Below are 27,179 nucleotides of genomic sequence, written 5' to 3'. Positions count from 1 at the left end.
CCCCTCACAGACTTAAGACACTCTGCACCCACTAAACACACACACACACACACACACACTTTGTCACACTCACAACCCCCACCCCACACACACACACACACACAAAGACCCACATGCACACATATATTTTGTGGGGTGAATTTGTACTTGCAGAGTTACATTGCACTTTGCTCAAAAACTGCAGATATTCATGTAGAACTCTGAGCTCAAAAACTGCAGGAATTTATGTAAAACTGTTATCTCACTTTTTAGATTAGAATCAATCTAAATATCAGGTCATAGACAGAGAACACAGGGGGCTAACACCTTCAACATATTGTCTAGCTATCACCATTGTTAACAGCTAACCCGAGAATGCAACTTTCAAAAGGTTTTGTGATTTATACATGAAAGAGGTGAAACTATCACTGTATTCTAACAGATGAAAGGCTTAACAGACAATCAATTTTTCAATGTATAATTTCAGTTACATCACACTGCAAATTTTTGCTATAAATTCTGTGTTATGATTGAGCCCTCCACCATCACCTGATGAAGGAGCATCGCTCCGAAAGCTAGTGTGCTTCCAATTAAACCTGTTGGACTATAACCTGGTGTTGTGTGATTTTTAACTTTGTACACCCCAGTCCAACACTGGCATCGCCAAATCATAGTTCAAAGATTTGCAGGGTGGGGTGGATTGGCCATGTTAAATTGCCCACAGTATCCAGGGGTGTACAGGCTTCTGTGGATTAGCCATGGGAAAAGCAGGGTTATGGGGGTGGGATGCTTTCAGAGGATTGGTGTGGACACAATTGGCCTGCTTCCACACTGTTGGGATTCTATGAAATGATGTTCAAATTCAACTGAGAAATCTGTGGGAGAGAGAAGTCAAGTTAACCCTCAAGGATAAGGAGAGACGACGTTTCGGACATGAGGTTTTGACATTTAGAAGGGTGGGCAAACATTAGATGTGAGAGTGGCAATGCTAGTCAGGGTAGGGTTACTATGCCAATCCCAGAAAGAGTGAATGGTAGTTGACAGTGGCACTTACTCTCCATCTCCACTCTTCTGAATGTCAAAATCTCTTGCCCGAAACATCGACTCTCCTGCATTCCTGAAGAAGAGCTCATGCCTGAAACGTCGAATCTCCTGCTCCTTGGATGCTACCTGACATGCTGCACTTTTCCAGCAACACATTTTCAGCTCTGATCTCCAGCATCTGCAGTCCTCACTTTCTCCCCCAAGGATAAGCTCACATTTAGAAACATATCTTTTTGAATCTTTGATGGGATGTTGGTGTCACTGGCAAGCCCATCATTTTGTTGCACATCCCCAATTGCCCTCGAGATGATTGGCTTGCAAGGCCATTTAAGAGGGCACTCAGTGCCAGCACATTGCTGTGGGTCTGGAGTCTCATATAAGCGATACCAAGGCACTAGTGAGATGAAGGGCATTCACAATAGCAAGAATCAAGGATAGTTTTGGGCTTCCTGTTATTTATAGTCCTGTCTTGTTGACAGAATTTAACTTGATTCACTTGGAATTTGTACTCATATCCCCAGAAATAAAGGCACATCAGCAAAGGTATAATTTTTCAGAAATGATAATTGGAATCTTTGGCCAGGTGGAGAGTAAGTGCCACTGTCAACTACCATTCACTCTTTCTGGGATTGGCATAGTAACCCTACCCTGACTAGCATTGCCACTCACATCTAATGTTTGCCCACCCTTCTGAATGTCAAAACCTCTTGCTCAATATCCTGAAACATCTGCTTTCTACTTGCTAGATTTCCCAACCAGAAAAAACCAGGACCTCTACATTACCAGTTATAGACCAAACCAAAACATGCTAAATTGCCCATAGTGTTAGGTTCATTAGTCAGGGGTAAATGTAGGGAAATGGGTCTGGGTGGGTTACTCTTCAAAGGGTGGGTGTTGACTTGTTGGGTCGAAGGGTCTGTTTCCACACTGTAGGGAATCTAACCATTTCAAGAAAGCAGCCCGGACCCTAACTTTTCTAGTTGTTTTAAGCAGGTGTAAAGTGGATATTCCAGGAGTGATGCAGCTGGCCTAACTACTTAGTTTTAAACAAAACAGAATTTATTTGCAAAATTACCGAATGAAACACAAAGAGAACAAAATACCGAATAACTTAATAGATCCAAAAACCCAACAGGCTATCCCATCTTAATGATACGGTTCTAAATACTTGCAACAATCCCCATAAAACCCCTTTGCAAAAAAGGTAAAATCAAACACAGGATCTTATAAGAGAGATGTCAGGGAGGGAGAGAGGAGGATCAGCATAGATCTGCTTCTGTAGGTTCAGCAGCTTCACAATGGGCTACTTGCTAAACACCAAACCTGACTAGAGCAAAGGTGAGCTGGGACAACTGGCCACTCCCCTTTCATTGTACAAGTGTTTCTTTTTAACTTGAAAGCCTTTTGCCTGAGGCAGTATCTGTTAACTATAATCAAACTGGCCCTCAACCCTATCAAAACTGGACACCATGGAGGCTCTGTGTTTATGAACCCTTTGAAAACAAAAATCAAGGACAACATAACCTTGTTAAAGGAGCAGCATCATCACACACCAAATTCCCTGGATGACCCATACATTTTTAAAATTAATTTTTGCGGGATGTAGGCATCACTGTCCAGACAATGATTTTTTTGGCCATCTCCAATAGTCCTTGAGAAGGTGGGGATAAGCTACCTTTTTCAGCCACTGTAGGCCATGTGCTGTAGGTAGACCACAATGCCCTTGGGGAGGGAATACAGGATTTTGACCCAGTGACAGTGAAGCAACAGCAATATATTTCCAAGTCAGGATGATAAACTTCTAGTGAAAAGTGAGGTCTGCAGATGCTGGAGATCAGAGCTGAAAATGTGTTGCTGGTTAAAGTGCAGCAGGTCAGGCAGCATCCAAGGAACACGAAATTCGACATTTCGGGCATAAGCCTGATGAAGGGCTTATGCCCGAAACGTCGAATTTCCTGTTCCTTGGATGCTGCCTGACATGATAAACTTCCAAACTCAGTCTTCAATGGCTTGTTGCTTATCCTGAGTGACCCTGTGTTCTAGACTTCCCAACCAGGGGAAACCAATGTCTCCATATCCACCCTGCCAAGCCTCTTCAGAATTTTACATTTCGTTGAGATCGCTACCCATTTTGAAAAGAAATCTGATTTTTAAAATTTAATTTATTTTTACATCTTTTCGAAGGAGCCTTGGTGGATTTCTGCAATGCATCTTGCAGGTGGGATACACGACTGCTATTGAGGGTCAGTGGTAGAGGGAACGGATATTTGAGGAGGTGAGGGCCACTCAAGTGGGCCGCAATAGTTGGCCATTACCTTCTGCAGGATGGATCACCAGGGGATGTGCCCACTCCTATTGTTTGTCTTCAGGCCAATTGGACAATCAAACTGCATTGCTGCTTTGTGAACATGCTAACTTGTCCTGTAGTGAGACTCAACCTGGAACCCCTAGCCCAAAGTTGGGGCACTACTCACAAGACGTCCAGGCTCTTCACTGGGTAGCCAATTTAGAATGACGACACAGTCAGTGGTGAAGTAGAGTGAGGACGATCTAACCAGAAAAGTAATTTAATGTTGTATGCAATGTCTTTAATTCAGTGGTGGTACATGGGGAATTAATGACCAACTTCACTCATAGAAGTGTTGCCACAGTTTAATTCAATACACTGCCTCAATGATGTGTCAGGGCCTCAAGATTATTGACTCAAGGGCCACCCAAATTAAACACACACAGACTGTTCCTTTTAAATGAATTGGCAGACATTTGAATTGGATGAACCTCCCTCTTCTGCCTCATGGATATTTATTAGCCTGATCCCTTCAAATCAAAATGTTCTACCTGCAGCCTTCTGCAGAGATTTAGTTAAAAGGTTGCTGTATCCTGTTGATGAACAGAAAAGGTTGATAATTGCAAGACAGCTGATTGATGCTAATTAGACAAGCACAAAGTTGTCAAAGTGATTATTCTTCTCTTCTATGGAAGAAGACAGCAGTGCATCACAACCTTTGCAACATGTTTCCTCTGGGTGTTCCGGTTTGCTGCCACAGTCCAAAGATGTTCAAGTTAGGTGTACTGGCCATGCAAAATTACCAATAGTGTTCAGGGATATGTAGGTTAGATGCCATTGCAAACGTACGGTCACAGGGAACGGGTAGGAGAATGGGTCAGGATGGGATGTGCTCTGGAGTGTTGGTTTAGACTTGTTGGGCTGAATTTCCTGTTTTTAAACTGTAAGGATTCGACTGATTGTATGAAGAAGCCTATCTATGTGCACTCCCTGATGACCAAAGCTTCTTCAGCCAAGTGTTTGTTTTCTGTCACTAAACTTTGTCAGTCATAGCTCCGAGGGAGCTCTCTAATGGTGGACATAGAATGGCCAGGGTAGGACTTATGTAGTCAATGCAGGGGAGTGCTGCTGAGGGGTGCAGGTGCATAATTCCTTGAAAGTGGAGTCACAGGTAGACGGTGGTGGAAAAAGGCATTTGGCATGCTTGTCTTCATTGGTCATAGCATTGAGTAAAAGAATTGGGATATCATGAGGGACCTCTTTAAGACATTATGCGGTCGCTTTTAGAATACTGCATACAAATTGGATCACCAGATATAGGTTTGCTCACTAAGCTGGAAGGTTAATGAGAATGAACTTTCCAGCTCAGCGGACAAACCTTCATCCAGAACCTCAACCTGATCTACAAATTTTCTCAAAACTCACTAAATCTGGTCACCCTTCTATAGGCATGATGTTGTTAAACTTGAGAACATGCAGAAAGGATTTACAAGGATGTTGTCAAAACTAGACAATTTGAGCTATAGGGAGAGACTGAATAGACTGGCACTGTTTTACCGGGAGCGTCGGAGGCTGAGGGGTGACCTGATAGAGGTTTACAAAATCAAGAAGGTGAGGGATAGGGTGAATTGTCAAGGTCTTTTTCCAAAGATGGGGGAGTCCAAAACTAAAGGACATAGGTTTAAGATGAGAGGGGGAAGATTTAAAAAGGGACCCAAGTGATAACTTTTTCATGCAGAGGGTGGTGCATGTATTGAATGACCTGGCAAATGAAGTGGTAGAGACTGGTACAATTATAGCATTTAAAAGGCATCTGGTTGGGTACATGAATAGGAATATTTTAGAGAGAAATGGGCCAAATGCTGGCAGATGGGACTAGGTCATTTTGGTAACTTTAGTTGATGCAGATGAGTTGGAATGAAGGATCTGTTTTCTGCTATATGACTCTGGCTCTGAGATCAAGGCTAACCCTAAGAATCTGGGCATACCGAGGAATACTGAGGGTGACATGCTCACTGGAGGTACTAATATGCACATCTTTGGACTGTGAGAGCAAACTCGAGTACACAGAGGAAATGTATGCAGACACAGACAGTTGCCCAAGGGTGGAATCAAACCTAGGTTCCTGGTGACGTGTGGCAGCAGTGCTAACCACTGAGACACTGTGGGCATAATGGATCTGTTAGTGTTAAACTGATTTTATCATGATATATAATGGTAAGTAAAACAATTTGAATGAACCAGCCTGAAATCCGACTGCCTTTTCTTACTGTTATAACTGTGTACAGGAACAATGGATTCTTGCAGTTTTTAAAATTCACTCATGGGAGGTGAGCATTTTGGCTGGGGCCAATGTTTATTGTCAATGTCTGGTTGACCTTGAGAAGGCTTAATATCTCACCTTGGAGACAGCACTCCTCCAGGGATGAGCTTGGAGTTGTCCACTAAGGGTCTTGTGCTCATAATGCTAGAGCTTACCAGATAACAAACAACACAGTGACATGGTGGCTCAGTGGCTACCACTGCCAGGGACAGATTCGTTTCCATCCTCAGGTGACTGTCTGTGTGGAGTTTGCACATTCTCTCTGTGTTGGTGTGGGTTTCCTCCAGGTGCTCTGGTTTCTTCCCACAATCCAAAGATGTGCAAGTTAGGGGGATTGGCCATCCTAAATTACCTATAGTGTTCAGGGATGTGTAGGCTCGGGTCGATTAGCCATGGGAAATGCAAGGTTATCAGGATAGGGTAGGGGGAGTGAGTATGGGTAGGATGCTGTTTGGGGGGTCAGTGTGGACTCTTTGGGGTAAATGGCCTGTTTTCACACTATAGGGATTCTGTGCAAACAGGTCATCAAGGAAGTGCTGATGTCAATGCCATAAGGTCAGAAGTCAGACAACACCAGGTTATAGTCCAACGAGTTTACTTAAAATCACAAGCTTTTGTAGCGCTGCCCCTTCACCAGGTAAAAACTTGGACTAGGACTTGGTGTCACCTGACTTCTGACCTTGTCCACCCCAGTGAACCACTGGAACCTGCATGTTGTGTTTGCTATAAAGAGTTATTTGCTCAATCCTAACACGACTGTACAAGAACCTGAAGAAAACACAGCGCTAAGCTCCACTGAGGCAGCATAAAACCACTGGAGGAGACTCGTCAACCTATTGGTTTAATGAAGAAAACAGAATACATCTGCCACTATATTCATCCTCTTAATTAGTGAGAAAAGTACCTTTGCCATTGACTGCTGACCCCTGGAAAACATTCCTTCCTCCACAGAGCTGACTGAAATATAACTCCTCCTGATATGAGTTATTGAGAAATATTTTGATCCTGCTTTGCCCTTGACATCCTGTGATTGAGAAGCTGAAGAGGGTTCATTATTATGCAGTGAAATAAACACAAACACATACAGCCTGCCATTAATAGCAAGGCAGGTTGTGAAATGTGTTTTGCATTCCCAAGTCCTCTGTAGGGCTAGTGTTGATCCATTTGAAACTAAGTTGTATTTCTTAATGCATTTAAAATGGAGAGTTATCAACAGTGTTGATAAATGAATGCTGGTGATGTTAATTATATGTTTTCATCACAAAGGAGATGCATCTGTGCTTTTATTGCATCATGTTTCTACGATTGATAGAATTTTACGGCACAAAAGGAGGTCATTTGGCCCATTGCACACACACCATCTCTTCAAAAGAGCCATTCAATCAGCCTCATTCTTCCTTTCTCCCCTCACCTGCTCTTTTCCTGCAGTCCTGAACATTTCTCCCTTTTAATTATTTATTCAATTCCCTTTTACAATTGAATCTGCTTCTCCCGCCCTTGCTTTCAAAATCCTAGCAACTCATTGCATCGAAACAATCTTCACAGCACATCTCTGGCTCTTTTGCCAAGGATGTCTGTTCTGCGACTTTGGGACCACCACACCCCTGTCAGTTCTTCCTCAGTGACCCTATCAAAAAAAAACCTCTTCAGAATTTAGAATACTTTCAATCCACTTCCTCTTAAGCTTTTGGAGTGCTGCCCCTTCACCAGATGAAAGGCTTGGACTACAACAGGGTTTCGTGCTTGAAGATGAACAAGGTTTCTGATCTAAACCTTCCCACTAACCAAAGCCCCTTCATTGCCTGCTATCACACCCCAGTTAAAATCCTGGGCTAGAACTTGTCATTCTTTCAGTGCAAAGAATTAGACAAAATTCTGATTTTTAAACTTTATTTCCAGACCATTCACTACCATTTGGCCAATAAAAGCAGGAAGAGGCCATTCAGCCTCTCAAACCTGTTCCATCATTTATTGAGATCATGGCTGATCTTGAGGCCTAACTCCATATACCTGCCTTTGACCTATATCCCTTAATACATTTGTATCTATACCTATTGTAAGGTAAACTGTTAAACTTGGAATTTGGGGAATGTCACACTCCCTTAATGTTTGACAAAAAGTAAAGCAAAAGATTAAAATGTTCACTCTGTTTCTCTCTCCATGAATGCTGCCAGACCTGTTGTGTTTCTCCAATATTTCCTGTTGTTCTTACCCCTCACCCTGGTGCCTGCAAGATTGGCAGATGTGATAGAGGTAGAGATATTATAAAAACAACTCAAAGAACTGTGGATGTTGGAAATCACATGTAAACTAAGAACTTACTGGAAAAAGCTCTGCAGGTCCGGCAGTATCCAAGGAGAGAAAGCAGAGATACCATTTTGGGTCCAATGACCCTTCTTCAAAACTATTCCCATAAATCTCACAAAAGTTTCAAAAGTCATCAAAGTCCTAAAGTTACTTTATCATAGAATCCCTACAGTGCGGAAACAGGCCATTTGGCCCAACAAGTCCACACTGACTGTGTGAATAGCACCTCGCCCAGAATAATCCCACTTCAGCATTTCCCATGGCCAATCCACCCTAACCTGTAGATCTTGGGATGAAACTGGAGCACCTGGAGGAAACCCATGCAGACATGGGGAGAATATGCAAACTCCCCACAGACAGTCACTCGAGGCTGGAATCAAACCTGGGTCCCTGGAGCTGTGAGATAGTAATGTTAGCCATTGAGTCACCATGCCACTTAATCAACTCAAGTTAACTGAGAACACAGTACTGTTCTTCACACCGAACTGGAACTACTGCTTATTACAATTAAGTAGATTCTAAACATGGATAAACAATTATGAAATGTTGACACTTAATTTTATTAGAGTCAAGATTGTGGTGCTGGAAAAGCACAGCAGGACAGGCAGCATCTGAGGAGCCCTTCATCAGGAATGAGGCTTGTGGGTCGGGGCTGAGAGATAAATGGGAGGGGGTGGGGTTTGGGGGAGGTAGCTGGGAAAGTGATAGGTGGATAAAGGTGAGGGAGAAGGTAATAGGTCAGAGGAGGGCAGTGATGGACGAGTCTGGAGGGCAGTGCCAAGTTGGAGGTTTGGGACTGGGCTAATGTCGGGGGAGAGGCAAATGAGGAAGCTATTGAAATCCAATTTATCCCATGTGGTTGCAGGGTCCCAAGGTGGAATATGAGGCATTCCTCCTCCAGGCTTCGGATGGTAACGGTTTGGTGGTGGAGGAGGCCCAGGACCTGCATGTCCTTGACAGAGTGGGAGAGGGAGTTGAGGTGTTCAGCCACAGAGCAGTCAGGTTGGTGGGTGCAGGTGTCCCAGAGATGTTCTCTGAACCGATCTGCAAGAAGATGTCATGACTCCACGCTGCTGTAGAGGAAACCATACTGGATGCAACGGATGCAGTAGATGACTTTGATAGAAGTACAGGTGAATTTCTGATGGATGGGGAAGAATCCCTTGGGGCCTTGAACGGAGGTGAGGGGAGTGGTGTGGGTGCAGGTTTTGCACTTCCTGAGGTAGCAGGGGAAGGTGACAGGAGTGGGGTGTGGGCTGGTGGGGGCTGTGGACCTGACGCGGGAGTTGTAGAGGAGGTGGTCTTTTCCGAACGCTGATAGGGATGAGGAGGGAAATATAAATCTGGTGGTGGGGTCTGTTTGGAGATGGCGGAAATGGCGGAGAATGGTGTGCTGTATGGGGAGGTTGGTGGGGTGGTCTGTGAGGACTAGGGCGGGGGTGTCTGAACTTGTTGTATTGGGAGTTCTCCATTTAACTCTATTCATTGAAACTTAAATGTTAAACTCTTCCCCCCCCGCCCAACGTATGCACACACCAATGTACAAAACACCTTCATGTTTTGAGTGGAAGGAAAAAAATAATGCGAACAATGTTACCAGGATTCAGTGGAAGGATTTCATTGATTTCCCAAGCCCTTTAGCTCAAAGCACAAAGAAGAGTACAGAGTGGGAACAGGCCCTTCAGCACACCCAGCCTGTGCTGACATATGATGCCTTTCTAAACCAAGGGCCTTTTACCTCTGTATGGTCCATATCTCTGTATTCCCTGACCATTCATGCATCTATCAAGATGCAGCTTAAATGTTGTTATTATATTTGCATCCATCACCTCCTCTGACAGTACATTCCAGGCACTTACCACCCTCTGTGTAAAAACATGCTTCTCATATCTTCTTTAAACTTTCCCTCTTTCATCTTTTGCCATCCAGGAATTGACTTTTCTACCCTGGAAAAAAGATTCCGACTTTCCATTCTATTCATGCCTCATAATTTTGTAAACTTCTATCGGATCGCTGCTCAGCTTCCAACATTCAAATGAAAACAAATCAAGTTTGTCCAATCTCTCCTGATAGCTAATAGCTTCCACACCAGGCAGCATCCTGATAAACCCTTTCTGCATCCTCTCCAAAGCCTCCACATCCTTCTGGTAGTGTGGCGACCAGAGCTGGATGCAATATTGCAAAAGTGGTCGAACTGACGTTCTACACAGCTGCAACATGACTTGACAATTTTTATGCTTTAAGCCCCAATTAATGAAGGTAATCATTAATCCCCAATTAATCTTTAAGCCCCAATTAATGAAGGTAATCATGCCATATGCCTTCTTGCCACCTTATGCACTGGTCCTGCCACTTTCAGGGAACTGTGGACATGGATGTTGAGATCCCTCTGTATGTTAATACTTCTAAGAGTCCTAATATTAACTGTATACTTCCTTCCTTCATTAGACCTTCCACAATACATTGATCTCGTATTTGTCCAGATTACATTCTATCTGCTATTTCTCTACCCAAGTCTCCAATTTACCTATATCCTGCCATATCCTCTTGCAATCCTTCTTAATGGCTTCCAATCTTTGTTCCTGTCCAAAAACTTATTAATCAGACCACCTATGTTCTCCTCCAAATCGTTTATACATATTACAATCAACAGGGCTCCCAGCATTAAACCCTGTGGAACAGAACTGATCATGGGTCTCCATTCAGAAAAACACCTTTCCACCATTCCTCCCTGTCTTCTATGATGATGCCAGTTCTGTACCTGTCTTACCATGGATCTCATGCGACTTCACCTTCTGCATTTGCCTGCCATGAGAGACTTTGTCAAAGGCCTTGCTTTAGTCCATGTGGACAACATCCCCCACCCTGACCTCATCAATCACCTTTGTCATCCCTGAGCTTTTCCTTTTTGTTCTTTCACTTCTTCAAAAGAGGCACAGGATGACAAATTATTAAATCTCTGAGTTATTGGCTAAAAGCAACAGCTAATAGAAACTAATCAGATAAAACAACAGGGGTTCTTTAACTTCAGGCATTTAACTGGAGGGCTGAGAGCTTCTCACTATATCATTCACCTTCAATCTGTCCATCGACACAGGAATCAATCTGAATTGTCATCAGGCTCGTGAACATTGACACCCATGACTGGTCACAATTGCACAAACCAATCAGCTACATGTTGCTAGTCAAAATTCACTTTGTACACATGCTCCAGTGCTGTCCTGCCAATATACATCTTTCTCCACTGCTTGCAAAATGACAGTGTAAGCAAAAATAATAACAAATTTCACTAATTTGCTTTTTAAAGATATCACAATTCCACCCTCAATCCTTTATTCCAAAGTAGTCCCTTTTTCCAAGTCAGTCTATAATCAGAAATAAAGCAAAATGAAAATATATGGTCTTTTCAAAAGGAAGACGGTCCGTGTTGTACATTTTATGCTTGAAACTATGCAGAGTTAGCCACACAGGTCCTAAGTAAGTAATTTATTCACTGTGTTTTCATGCTTCCAGCACAGTGAGCAACTAACTTCCAACTCTGTTCATTTTTCTCTGAATGCTTAATGAAGCAGACCCAGTGAGATTCAGTAGCAAGCACACTCACATAATCCAGCACAAAATAATTGAAGAGTTGACCATTATGTCCTTTCCCCTTTGGAAAACTACAGACCTTCTTTTAAATTAAATCAGCCCGCACAACAAAAATATGTTGCATCACACCATTTATTACAGTTCAGCTTATCAGTTTTCTCCAAGTACAGAAATAGAATCCGAGATACATAGGTCTCTGATGACTTTGCAGAGTTAAATGAATCTAGGGTTTAGAATTCTGTGATCCATTCTCTGGGGTGAATGATCAACATCGTAGCTGCTCACCAGTAAAAGAAACTCATCCTCATAAATACCATCCTCAAATTATCACGGTCAGCTCGCCATGAAACATATTGTGTTTCATGTCATGCTGTCATCCAACAGATATGTGTAAATACCAAGCAGCTGCTCAATCTGTTGGTCCTGGCTGGGATGACATGGACTTATGTTTGCAATTCAGCTACTCGATATAAATCGAATATCTCACCTCAGATCACACGAGACCAGGTTACAGTCCAACAGGTCTATTAGTCTTCACCTGATGAAGGAACAGTGCTCCAAAAGCTTGTGATTTCAAGTAAACCTGTTGGACTATAACCTGATGTTGAGCAACTTCTGGTTTGGTCCATTCCAGTTCAATGCCAGCACATCTGCATCATAGCCACCTCAAATCACCATTCCTTTGCAGATGTTCACTTAATAAAGACGTTTTGCTTTACCTTGGAACTTTGCAATTTCCTTCACTTTTGCTGAGACATTCTCATTGAATGGCCTTGATGGCTTAAGAACTGTCAATGGCAGGTCAAAGCTATGAAGAATTTTAAGTGTGGTTGCTGCCTTTTTGATCAGGGAGTCTGTGTTACCTATGAATAGACTTTTCAAATATGGTTTCCCTTTGACACATTGTCAATTCCCAGCCTCTTATATCATTTCAATCCCACCATTCAATTGATAGTTGTGTTGTGATATCAGATGACAATGAATCCAGGAACGTGCTAGAAGCTGTGTGAACTGGATGGAACAAATTGCATCGATGATTTGTACTGAACATGTCTGGCAAACCCCATTTTGTAAACCAAGTTGAAGCATCAATGGCTGAAGTGATGTTCTCGCCATCTCTGGCGATAATCCGCATAGACCATAAATAACCAGCAAAAAAACCCCGCATCAATTCCTTCAACTTCCCTTTTAAAAATATAACTTGAGTTGTTGCTATGGTTTTGCTAGTCATGGCAATAGTTGGAGAGCTGCAGGACACAGTTTAAGAGGCTTGCACTGAGTGTTTTGTAAATTGTGCAGATTCTGCTGAATTCTATATGGCAATTTATAACAGCACCAGATTTGTTGAGCATCACATTGGGTTACGTGAGCTCCCTTTGGAACCTGGGATCATAGAATCCCTACAAAGAGGAAAGAGGCCAATAAACCCATCAAGTCTGCATCAACCCTCCGAAGAGTATCCCACCCACTCAAATTATCTATCCCCATAACCTTGCGTTTCTCACGGATAACCCAGCCACCCTACACATCTCTGGACATTTTAGGGCAATTTAGCATGGCCTATCCATCTAACCTGCACATCTTTAGACTGTAAGAGGAAACCCATACAGACATGGGGAGAATGTGCAAACTCCATACAGACAGTCGCCTGAGGCTGGAATCGAACCTGGGTCCCAAGCGCTGTGAGGCAGCACTGCTAACCATGGAGCCAGGACCATGTCTTTTCCCCTTCCATGGATAACAACATCATTGAATAGGTTAATCCTAACATCCCTTCAACATCTGACAAGACTGAAGAAATGATATTTTGGGAGGTATTAGCTGCTGACCTTAGTTCAGAGAACATTCTCTGGCACTGCAACAAGTCTAGGAGAAAGTGAGGACAGCAGATGATGGAGATCAGAGTTTGAAGAACTTATGCTTGGAATGTTGGTTCCTGATGAAGAGCATGTGCTCGAACCATCAACTCTCCTGCTCCTCGGATGCTGCCTGACCGGTTGTGTTTTTCCAACGCCACACTTTTTGTTTCTGTAACATATCTGCCTGAAGTTGTACAATGTTGGTTTTGCTCTCCAAGAGGTAAGTGGAAATAGCTCTGCTGCATCTCAAGATTTATCAATGTGAAAATAATGTGAAGTTGTTCTTGTTTATTCTAGTTTCATGTGAGATGTGGGTATGGCTAGCATCCCTTGCTGCCCATGAGCTGAATTGCTTTCTAGACCATTTCAAAAGGCAGTTAAGAGCCAACCACATTACTTTGGATCTGGAATCATATTTCGAACTGACAGGGTAAGGACAGCAGATTTCCTTTCTGAAACATGTTTAGTGAACCAGATGGGCTTTTAATGTCAGTAATACCAGAATTCATGGTCATCGTGACTATGTCTAGCTCAAATTCCAATTATTTCATTGATGGAATTTAAATTCCACCAACTGTCTGGGCAAAATTTTGAATTCAAGCCTGAAATAGACAGGTTTTAAGTCAGCAATGAAATCAGGTGTGTATAGAAAAGGCTGGCAAGAGTGGAGTTGAGTGTTATCAGATCAGCCATCATCTTATTGAATGGGCGAACAGGCTCGATGTGCTGAATGGCTGACCTCTGCTCCCATGTCTTATGGTCTAATGCTCCTATGTGCCCAGAGTATTTGCATGGGTTTCACGGTTACAAATCAAGTGAAATTATCATTATTTCACTACGTGGCCAAAGATATCAGGGCATAGGAAGTGGATGCTTGTCTGGAAATGATATCGTTGTAGACTGCCTTAAGGTAGTTGCACACTTTAAATTGTCATTTTTTTGCATTATGCAGTGATTAGATTTGATATTCCCGGCAATGAATTTACCATCTGCTTCTAGTCCTTTCATCCCCAGTGAGGATTGCAGTTGGCAACCTTTGCAAATCTTGTGAAATTGGTGAAATTGATGTGTTGACAGAGGAATGTGAACAGTACCTCATCTTCACAAACTCAGGAAATAAGACAGATAGCACTGGACACAGTCAGTGTCGCCAGTCATGTTCATGTACGCTCCTGTGGAGTCTTCAAGTCTGATTCCTGATGAAGGGCTTTTGCCAGAAGCATCGATTTTCCTGCTCCTCGGATGCTGCCTGACCTGCTGTGCTTTTCCTGCACCACTCTGATCTAAAATCGGAACCTGAACCAGTCAGAATGGTAGGGCAGCTACAGAGGACGTGAATCTGTCTGGCCTGATTTTCTGTGGACATGTCATCGTTCTCAAAACCAGAAGTAACTGATGTTTTATAAACTTGAAAAATGTCCTTTACACAAGTGAGACAGAGTTGAGAAAAAAGACCAATGGGAGAATTCCTCACTCAAAATAGATACCATGGCACCAACATCAATGAGAAACCACACTAAGACACCTCTGTGAGCATGTTGGAACATCCTTAAAATGATATTAAAATATAAACAGAGTTTTGATTTGCTTTGATTTATTGTAGGCATACGTACCTGAGTACAGTGAAAAGCTTTGTTTTGCGAGCAGTATAGGCAGATCATAGCAATCAAGGACATACAGACCATAGGATGTCTGGACAGAGTCAGGTATACAAGGTTACAGCTGCAAAGGAGGTGCACAAAGCAACATCAACATTCTCAAGACCAAGATTATTTCAAGTTAGAGAGGTCCATTCGTCAGTCTAATAACAGTCAAGATGGCGGCAGGGTCGGAGACTCCAGCTGGAGATCATCTGCTTTGCCAGTTCCTTTTCCTTTTTCTTTATTTTTTACTTCTCTTTTCCGCAGTTTTCTTTCCCACAACCTCCCCCACCAACTTTTAATTTTTTAAACTTACTTGGAGGGAATGGGAAATGGAGGAGTTGAGACCAAGACCAAGCCAGCTCAGGAGGTGGTTCTGGAGGCCTGGAGACAGGTTCTGGGCTGGAGGCCAGCGTGAGGAGACAGCAAGGTCTCGAGGTCTGAAGTCCAGCTTTCTTTATATTAACTTTTGCACTGGGCCTCGATGCATCAGCCCTTTTGCTTCTCCTCTTCCGCTGTGAAGTGTATAAGAAATATACACAGAGGCTGCCAGACCTGTTGAGTTTCTCCAGCATTCGGTGTGTGTGTTCCCCAGAACGTTAGTCTGAGTCTTTGGTGAGTCTTAGTCCACCATCTTCCCCAACAGTATAACTCCCTTTTCAATAGATCAATTCAACCTATGTCTACCCCACTTGGAGGGACCACATTCCAGACCCTAACCTCTCACTGCATAAGAAAGCTTTTTGTCATATCTCCTTCCATCAATTATTCCAACTTTGCACTGTCTGTTTCTCCTCACGGTTTTGAATACTTCAATCAAACCTCCTTTCAGCCTTCTCCAGTCTAAGGATTAGAAGCTTAACTTCTCCATTCATCTTCAGTACTGAAATTTCCTGTCTCTGGATCCGTCATCATTGCCACTTTGCAGTTTATGATATGTCTGCAGAGCTAGTTGAATAGAGGGGACAATGAGATAATCCTAAACAGAGAGAAGCACAAAGTGAAATAGCTGAAATAAGACTGAAGAATGGCCTTGAAGGTTTTTAAGACCAGAAAACCAATAGAAATAGGAGTAGACCACTCAGCCTCTTGACCCTTCTCTGCCATTCAATAGGATTATGGCTGCTTTGACATTTCCTATGTCTACTTTCTGCCCTTTTCCCATAACCCCCCATTCCCCTTCTGATTAAGAACCTATCTATCTCAGCCTTGGTGGACAGAAGAGATCTGCTCCTATAGCTCTCTCCGACAAGGACTTCCAAAGACTCACAAGCCTCTGAGCAAAGAAATTCCTTCTCCTCTCAGTCTTAGTTTTGATTTCCAGAGAATGCAGCTTCACAGCACATATAGCAAGCTCTCGCAAATCATATTTCATCAATTTTCATTTAGCTCTCTGAAACATTCTCAGCATACCACCATCACACAATGGTCCAGCTGTCAAAAATTAGAACACCATTCACTTCCCTTCTGTCTCGAAACGATGAACCTTCTGCTCAGCTTTATGACTGTGAAGCCATGCAGTATTTGCCCACAGAGATGAAAGTGATCAGAGCCTGCCTCTGAGATGGGAAGAAAAATCACCATCACAATGATGGTGATAAGGTGCTGCGGAATTGTGAGATCGAGCCTGCCACTGCAGTCGGACCTGTCACTTCACACTGTGACATGGATTAAACTGACACTGACCAACGACAGAAGGTGATTACAGATGCACATTCACACACACACATTAATAAACAGACAGACAAACAGACACACACAAACATAGGCACAGATACAGACAGACAGACATACACACATACATATACATATATATACACACACACAGACAGGCGCGCGCGCACACACACATAAAAGCAAAATAGACAGGCACACCCACATAAACTGACACACACAAATAGACAAACACACCCGCACACAGTTACAAATATGCACACACCCACAATCTCTCACATACCCACATGCAAATGTAAACAAACACACAGTCACAAATAATTTCACGCACACAACTTCACACATGCACAATCTCGCATATACATAAATATTAATCAAAAAGTGTAATGGATAAACAAAATGATTTGCTTACTGGTAATTGTGTTTCTTTGCAAAAGTCAAATTCTCTTATTTGAATGCACAAACAATTTATTTCTGGGGGTTTTCTCTTGATTTCATTCAGGTTTTGTGCTTTCAGAGCACAAGTGAAGAGAGCAAATCTCATTGTTGAGGTAAAGTTTCTCCCTAATCCACATGTGAGATTCCTGCTCAGAGATTGCATTACCCATGCTAACTGCAAATCATCTGGATCTGCAGCATATGTTTCTATCCTTTCAGTAAAGACTATCTTTTCATTTTGGTACTTTTTAAAACTGGGGATTTAAATTAAAACAAACTGATTTAAAATCGAGCGATCTACAAGAATGGATTGCATGCTTTAAAAGCAACAAATTAGATACCTTTAGTGAACCCTTGTTTGTTTAGCTGCGCCCTCAGTAACATGCCGAGAATTGGAGGCGAGAAGGTGAAACTGATTGGTGTTGCAATTATCAATGACAAGTGATAACGATCATGTGATTGATTGCCAGGTAGTTAAACAGCCTGGGCTATGAATAGATGGAGAGAAGTTAGGTCAGACCAGAAGAGAAAGCACGCCTGCAGCAGCCAAACATAAACTCACTCACTCTCTCCCAGTTCTCTGCAGTAAGCCACTTTAAAACAGAAGAGAAGTAGCTTATCTTTCCTTCAGCAAGGGCTGAAATTTGCGATTTTGGATATGTCAGAAACATTTAATAAGTGAGACAGCCACCCTGTACCTTTTGCAAACCAGTGGAAGCATCAATAGAAAGGAAGGTCGAGGAGAAACCTTTGGATCAGCAAGAGTCAACCCAACAGATCTTGTGTATAAAGATTATGGAACAGCATGGTGGCTCAGTGATTAGCACTGCTACCTCACAGTGCCAGGTTCAATTCCACCCTCGGGCAACTGTCTGTGTGGAATCTGCGCATTCTGTCTATGTCTGAGAGGGATTCCTCTGGGTTCCTCCCACAGTCCAAAAATGTGCAGGTTAGGTGAATTGGTTATGTACAGGGATGTAGATTAACCACAGTAGATTTAGATTAGATTACTTACAGTGTGGATATAAGCCCTTCAGCCCAACAAGTCCACACCGACCCTCCGAAGGGCAACCAGCCCCTACCCCTACCCCTAACACTACGGGCAATTTAGCATGGCCAGTTTACCTAACCTGAACATTTTTGGACTGTGGGAGGACACTGGAGCACTTGGAGGAAGCCCATGCAGACACGAGGAGAATATGCAAACTCCACACAGACACTTGCCTGAGACGGGTCTCTGGTGCTGTGAGGCAGCAGTGATAACCACTGTGCCACCATTCCACCCCATTCTCACTGTGATAGAGCTGGGAGTTAGCCATCACTACCTGTTGCCTCTTTAATTTCCCTTGATTTCCTCACAGGTTGGTCCCTGGGGCTAGCCTTGACACTATTAGCTCTTAGTGTCGTAGAGTCATAGAGATGTACAGCATGGAAATAGACCCTTCAGTCCAACGCATCCATGCTGACCAGATGTCCCAAAATTAATCTAGTCCCATTTACCAGCACTTGGCCCATATACCTCTAAACTCACCTATTCATATATACACATCCAAATACCTTTTAAATGTTGTAATTATACCAGCCTCCACCACTGCATTTGGCAGCTCATTCCATACATGCACCACCTTCTGTGTGAAAACATTGCCCCTTAGGTCTCTTTTATATCTTTACCCTCTCATCCTAAACCTATGCCCTCTAGTTCTGGACTCCCCCAACCCCAGGGAAAAGACCTTGTCCATTTATCCTGTCCATGCCCCTCATGATTTTATAAACCTTTATAAGGTCACCCCTCAGCCTCTTTCAAAGTGTTCTCCATTAAAATCCAAGCCGATCCTCATTCAGTGAAGTTTCAACTTTTCCACAATCTGCTTTCTTTCTCCATCCCTGTTAAATTGGTGAAAGCCAAGGTTTCCCTCCTGAGACCTGTTCATTAAGCCAACTGTAGGATAAAAATCAGGGCTGACAGTACAATCGAGAAGAATAGCCACTCCGTAGGCATGGGGTAGGGCCTTCTGGTGATGGTTTCTCCAGACAGTTTTTTTTAGATTAGATTACCTACAGTGTGGAAACAGGCCCTTCGGCCCAACAAGTCCACACCGACCCGCTGAAGTGCAACCCGCCCATACCCCTACATTTACCCCTTACCTAACACTACGGGCAATTTAGCATGGCCAATTCACCTGACCCGCATATCTTTGGACTGTGGGAGGAAACCGGAGCATCCAAAGGAAACCCACACAGACACGGGGAGAACGTGCAAACTCCACACAGTCTGTCGCCTGAGTCGGGAAATGAACCGGGGTCTCAGGCGCTGTGAGGCAGTAGTGCTAACCACTGCCGCCCACAAACAGTTAGAGAGAGAGAGAGAGAGACAGAGAGAAAGCACCAATTGGAAGCCTCAGAGTGGGAGGCAGTAGTGAGGAGCAAAAACCGGTGTGCCTTCCTGATGCGTCTGAAATTCCTCATTCCCCACAGTGGGGCCCACCCTGCACAATGCAGAATTCGTTGAGTGGCCTCCTTAGTTTCCAGGCACATGCCTACTGCTGATTGCTTAGCAACAGTGTCGAGGCAAGGCTTTTAAAGGAGACTATCAGGTAAGTATCTAACAATGTTGCCCACAAGACTTCTTTGTGCTCCTAAATTGTATGATCATTTGTACTGTGACAGACCATGTAAAACCAAAAAAGGTGAAACTAAAAGCCGTGTAAAAGTGAACGAACGTTCTGGTTGCACTGGAGTTCCATTTTTAAGTATACAAGATGAGACAGGCCAGTATCAAACTTTTACTCAAAGTTGTTTTCTGGGCTAGAGGTTTGATAAAACTAATGAGTTCAGAGGTAGTCAAGAGCCAAGCTTATTGCTGGAGATGAACCACCCACAGAAAAAAATAATAAATATTGTGACACATTTCATATACCTTGTTCGTTAGCTTCAACAACACAAATTTCTCAATTTGTCTTACATTTTTGCCTGGTCTTTCACAATCTGGCTTTAAATTCAGAAATATGGGGCTTTGGTATCCAGCTAGGCCTCTCACTGAGAGAAAGAAATTAACTTCTATTGGAGTTTATTGTTGTTGATTACTAAAGTCATCAATTTATTTAAGCACACCATTGTGGTACCATCGGTGCCTTTATTGACTGCTAAAGCATCAATTGCTTGGTTTGAACATGATGCTTCAGTAAACAAAGGACATCATGCTCAATACAGAAAGACATGTTTCAGTGAGTACGTGATGATGGGATGATGTTAAAACAATGCAGTTATCAAGGATTTTCAGACGATTCTATTTGGTGATCCTGCACGTTCATCACTGCTTGATACATGTCACACGAGTAATTTTCTGAATGAGTTTTCTGTTTGGCTCATGCATTGATAAAGTCCTACAGGCATAGATGCCTAATTCCCTGCACCCACTCAAAGTTTCCAAGCAATCCAACCCAAGGTGTTCTCTCAGGTGGGGTCAACACTAATCATTCATCATGGTATCTCGCTGTTGCTGGCTAGTGGTAGCATTAGTCTTCATTGAAGAGGCAGTGGTGAGGTGCCATCTTGAAATCCTGTTGGCCACATGACTGAGGTTACTCCTGGCAGGTTATTAGGAACAACATTCCAGTTTTAGTGTACAGGTACACAATCCTTTATCCGAAACCGTCGGGGCCAGCTGGTTTTCTGATTTTAGAACTTTTCGGATTTTGGAATAAGCGACAGTTTCATGGTGTAATTTTTTAAAAAAACTACCGAATAGCAGACGCACGTGTGAATAGTACGAGCGCTGATACAGAATTCACGCCTGTTAGTGCTGGGCCGCACCGTCACATCACATCTGAGTGATGGGGGTCAAGTGGATGTGGAGTTGAGTTAACTACTTGCACACCAAACAACCTTGTTATTGAGAAAACACTTCACAAACGAACTTCGGATTTTGGAGCTTTTCGTATTTCGGAATTTCGGATAAAGGGTTGTCTACCTATACAAGCAAGGATATTATAAAAGTGAGTTAAAACACAAACTGTTGTTTATAAAAAGTGGTGGGGTGGCTCAGTTGGCTGGTTAGTGACTCAGAGTACAACCAATAGCATAGGTTCAATTCCCTTATTGGCTGATGATGTGGAGGTGCTGGTATTAGACCGAGGTGGACAAAGTCAGAAGTCACATGGTACCAGGTTATAGTCCAACAGGCTTATTTGACTCTGACTTTATTGGCTGAGGTCATGACGCATGTCACCTTCTCAACCTTGACCTTCAGGTTAAACTTACCACCAGTCACCTCTCTCTCTCTGAGAGAGCAGCCTGTTATGGGCCAGATCAGACCTCCTCAAATATTTTAAGAAGGTAGCCTAGACCCTTATTTTTAAAGGCAAATGTGAAGTTCCTGTTCCTGATGTGATGCAACTGCTCAAACTACTTGACATTAGGCAAATACAATTTATTTAAACACTGTAGCTAAAAATACAACCAGTTAAAGAGGAATTTAGAGTAACAACCCTATTGGAAAACTTAACCAAATAATAGGTACAGTAACTGTTATTAATTAATGTCCCAATATAATAACATCCCATGAATACACCCCTTGGCAAAAAGGAAAATGCTGACACAGATTCTCACATGCGGTTCTCCAATCTGGGAGGAAAAAACATCGAGTGAAATTTCAGGGAGAGTAGCAGTCAGGAGACATTCACTGAAGCTCCCAACTCTGCTGAGATCCCAATAACTTTTGCTTAAGGCTAAATCTAAAAACCCAGAAATCCTGATCAGTGAGAGCTGGCCACACCCATTCAGGCTGTTAAAAAGAAACCCCAAGGTCTCCCAAGTTGTTTACATACATGTGTTCAGTAAACAGTTTGGTACCTCTGCCTAGCTATCTCTCTACAAAACAACCTTTTAAATTGACAACATCACCACAAGCCCTATGGTCCTCTGGGACTATGACAACATGATCAGATTTGAAACATCAAATGTCTTTCTCTCACTACAGATGTTTCCAGACCTGAAGATTTTCTCTAGTGCATTCATGGTAGTTTGCTTTTCTCTCCAGAACATTAGTCTAGGACTCTGGATTGCTAGCTGAAAATGTGTTGCTGGAATAGTGCAGCAGGTCAGGCAGCATCCAAGGAACAGGAAATTCGATGTTTCGGGCATAAGCCCTTCTTCAGGAATTCTTCGGGCTTATGCCCGAAACGTCGAATTTCCTGTTCCTTGGATGCTGCCTGACCTGCTGCGCTTTTCCAGCAACACATTTTCAGCTCTGATCTCCAGCATCTGCAGACCTCACTTTCTCCTCGAAGACTCTGGATTGCTAGTCTAGCAATGTTATCACAATAGAAGTACTTCTCCAGGGCCAAATGGCCTCATCGGTGCTGTGCGATCCTCTGACTCCGATGGAAGAATAGCTAAAGGGAATTCAAAGGAAGAGCTTTGAGACTGTTGTTTCCATGAATGTATGGGAGGCATTTTCACTGCTCTGGAAATGTGATAACTAACTGTGAAGAAAGATAAAAATGTCAACCAGCAGCAGTTAGTTATGTTTTAATGGGCCACATAATCTAACACATTGGGTAACACATTGTGAAGGCCAAAGTAATAAATAGAACAGTGAAAAATCAACATAAGTCATGAGTGTGCAGTGACGCGTTGCAGAAACTTATTAACAAGCTCATAATGCTTTGGCCCATTCGCTTCCTTATTCTCAGATCTTTCTTTGAAAACTCTTGGAGATGTTTTAAAGTCAACAGAGAAAGACCTACAGTTATATGACTCCTTTCATGATCTCAGGCTGCCCAAATTGTTTAATAGCTATTGAGCTATTTCATTGTAAAGTCCTGCAAACACAAAGGGACCAACTGAAAAGTCATTGGTGTAGAATAAATATTGGCAAGGAGATGTGGGAGAACAGCCCATGCTCTTTATGGCCATGTGAGAGGTAAGACAGACACAATGAACAAATGATGTCTCTGCCATTACAGGGCTCCCTCAGTACTGTATTAAAGTATCATTCTGCACTCATTGCTCAAACATTCAGAAACATATTATATAAGCCAGTTAGTAACATCACAATAAATGCTCTGCCCATCAGGCTATAAAGTGAGGAGCTAAGTTGACTTTTCAGGTCGTAACTGAACTTTATGAAGCTAACAGTAACGCGCATTTACTGTTAAGTCTGGCATGAAGTCTTACAAAGGACTCTCACATTGCTCAGATGTAATGTAACTAGCCAGTAAGTACTATATAATGAACCAACCCTGCTTATTACAATGAGCCTCTCGTTTCCTGAAGACATTGTTTGGGGATTCTTTTGCAGCTGGTGTCAGTAAGTTTGACTAATGCCAATTCGGATTGGTGATGGTGAAACTATCCTCGGCATCCTGGTGGGTATGAGCACACCAGATATAATGCTAGCAGAAGTGTTGGATATGAGCACAGCACATACAATGTGTTATGGATCAGATCAAACCCCTCAAAACATTTCAAGGAGATAGCCTAGACTCTAACTTTTCTTAGTTTAAAGGCATGTGCCAAAGGCAAAAAAACCCACAAGTTTATTAATAAATTTCTGCAATGCATCAATGCACACTCATGACTGAGATTGATTTTTCACTATTCTGTTTATTACTTTGGCCTGCACAATATGTTTTGAATCAATTTGATTTTTCAAACTATCAGGTTTGAAACAAAGCACATTTTTTTCATGCATTATACATAAAATACAACAAAAGAAAGGATTGGAGTAACAACTCTATTGGTAACTTAACAGATGGATAGATTATTTAACTTCTAAACAGCAACTGTTCCAATATGATAACATCCCACAAACACACCCTTGTCAAAGGCAGATTCCGCAAAATAGATTGTTTCACATGCAATTCTAGCAACAAGAAGAGAACCCCCAGCTTTTAGCTGTAACAAAGATAGGAATAACAACTCCCACATCCAACTTTAATACCCCAGCAAGTGCTGAAAGCTAACTGAAAACTAAAAACCCTGGTTCTGTGGGAACTTAACTCCACCCATTCAGGCTGCTTCTATTGTTCCAACTTACAAAAAAAAATCAAGGTCTCACAAATTGATTACTGTCTAGAAGCACATCACTTGTCACTCATGTCACAATTTTTCTTCATTAAAAAAAATGACAAAGTAAATGTCTTTCTTTTGATTAGATTTCCTACAGTATGAAATCAGGCTATTCGGCCCAACAAGTCCACACCAACCCTCCAAAGAGTAACCCACTCAGATCCATTTCCCTCTGACTAATGCACCGAACCTGAAAACCTTTGGAGTGTGGGAGGAAACTGAAGCACTCAGAGGAAACCCACACAAACATGGGGAAAACTTACAAACTCCACACAGACAGTCGCCCGAGGCTAGAATCAAACCAGAGGTCCTGGTGCTCTAAGGCAGCAGTGCTAACCACTGAGCCATCATGCCATATCAAAGTGCACCTCTTAAAGCCACAGTATTGTCACAAATGCTAGCAGAACTGATGGTTAGAAGCAAACCAGAGTGGACTTATGAATCCACAGTCTACTTAAGGAGAAGCAGAAGGGTTCTTTCTGATCAGGCACATGGTATACTTGAGGAGGGATGTAGTTACATTGGTGTCAGTTCAGAGGGGGTTCATGAGATTGATCCCAGAGATCGGGGATTGTCTTATGAACAGAGATTTGGCCTGTACTCACTGGAGTTTAGAAGAATAAGAGAAGATCTAACTAAAGTGTATAAGATGCTAGTGGGGATTGACAAAGAAGGTATAGAGAAGATGTTGCCTCATGTGGGTAAATCTTGAATGAGAGGACATGGCTTTAGGATGAGGGATAGTAGATTTAAAACAGAGATGAGGAGAAATTACTTCTCTAAAAGAACAATGAATTTAGGGAACTCCCTACCCCAATGCATGTGGATACTGGGACATTGAGTAAATTTAAGGAGGGGATTTTAAATTAGTAATGGGTTAAAGGATTTTAGAGAGTGGGTGAGAAAGTGGAGTTGAGGCTGAGATGAGATCATGGTTGTACTAAATGGAGCAAAATCAAGAACCTATACAGCGCTCGCATGTAGAACGGTGGTTTTTCAAGAGGTAATAGAGTAGATTATACCAGAGCAGTGTGGGGGATAAAAGGCTTAAGTTATAAGGTTAGGTTGAATAGACTAGACTGCATTCCTGAAGTATTGGGTGGGGTGAGGAATGGTCATAGAGTTATAGAATCATAGAGACATACAATGCAGAAACAGATCCTTTGGTCCAACCAGTCCAGCAGAACATAATCCCAAGCTAATTCAGTCTGTAGGTTGACTCAAGTGGATCTGTAATCTGTAGTCCTTTTTGGATGAGTCCAGAGCAAGGGACTCTAACCTTGAAATTAGGACTAAGTTGATTAGGAGGTGACACAGGAAGTGAGTCTTCACACGAAGGGTACTTCTTATCTGGAATACTCAAACCTCACTCCGCCCCCACATACCAACACCATCCCCACCAAAGAGCTGCGAGCTGGAATGGAGTCGAAGTTTGCAAGAATGAAAGGTTTACTTCTTCAAGTTATAAAGGGCCACTGGATCAAGGGATTACTAGTAGAGTAGTGATGGAGAGCAGCCATGATCCAACTGATTGATGGACCAAACTAAATGTGAGGAACAATTCCCTCCTGTCCCTCAGTTGCTGTGGGAGCCACATTTCAGGGCACATTTAACATTATCAGAAGTCAAGAAAGCAAAATATAAAACCAAGAGAGAGGGATTCATAAGGAAAAAAGTATTTCCTTGACTTTTATGAAAGTCAGTGATTACTAATTTATTTGTGCATGTGTCAGATCCTCACAGATTCCCAGCCTGGCAAACATTAGCTGTCTTTCTTTGTGCAGTTGGGACCTTGATGACATCCTGTTTGATAAATGTTTTAATTTAGATTTAATTGTAGCAACAGTGATTAAATTAACTAAGGTGCAACTATTACATATGGGCCATTTTTCTTTCATGTATGAGCCATCCATAATAATTTTTAAAAACTATGCTGCAACACTGCCCACCTCTCACCAAGACGTGGCTACCGTAATGATACATATATACGAAGGTGCTGCTTATTGGTCCTCTCCACATCATTAAAGGGATTATTGGTCTCATTCAAAAAAAGCTGGAGCCTGTACATGAGGTATTGTGGTACATGTTTATCAGCATCACTCCGTACACACAAACAAAATGAAAGATGAAATGTTTTGACATCTTAAATCAAATCAAGCTCAGCTGAATCTCTTCAGAAATATGATGTTGTGTTTGGGTTTTGGTGGATTGTTGATGCGAATCTGAACACTTCAATAACTGCATTAGTTGTTCCTGAGTACTGTTGGGTGATCTATTGTCTGAAATATATTGCTATTATCAAACACCCTCTCTCCATGATGGACAGAACTGACATGAAGAGTCTTTTGTTGGATAAAACACATTCCCAGCATTTGTTCCCACCTCACTTGCACCAGAACCTTTGAGGACTCAGATCATGAGCAAGACCTCAGTGTGGCAATTTTTGGGACAGAGGGTTCTCTAGATAAATAATTCCCCTTCTTTTGGAAAGCCCTTCCATTACCAAAGACTGTGGCCCTGAACATAAAAAAAAATGAAAGACCAGGAAGATTGCAAAGTCAGTTCCTGCTCTACCTTCTCTTTCTGGTCTCCTGGAAAGAGCTTCATGCGACGATGGGCTGACATGGGGAAAGATCATTTGGTCCATTGTACCTGATGGAAGGATTTGGAAGGGGAGAGGTCCTCTTGCATGACTTAGAAAAAAGTTAACACCCAAGTAAAACAGGTAATGGAAAAGACAAATAACGTTTTGGTCAATATTTCACAAAGACTGGAAAATGAGAAGGTAGGAAAGAATTACTGAAACTAAAGCATTTGATAAATTGCTCACAAAAGTGCAAGGTAAGATCATACAGGGTTTGGGTAATACATGCTGAAAATGTGTTGCTGGAAAAGCGTAGCAGGTCAGGCAGCATCCAAGGAACAGGAGAATCGATGTTTCGGGCATGAGCCCTTGCTTAAGAAGG

Source organism: Hemiscyllium ocellatum, chromosome 6 (assembly GCF_020745735.1).
Source record: "Hemiscyllium ocellatum isolate sHemOce1 chromosome 6, sHemOce1.pat.X.cur, whole genome shotgun sequence".
Taxonomy (NCBI): domain Eukaryota; kingdom Metazoa; phylum Chordata; class Chondrichthyes; order Orectolobiformes; family Hemiscylliidae; genus Hemiscyllium; species Hemiscyllium ocellatum.
This window is presented reverse-complemented; position numbering follows the sequence as displayed.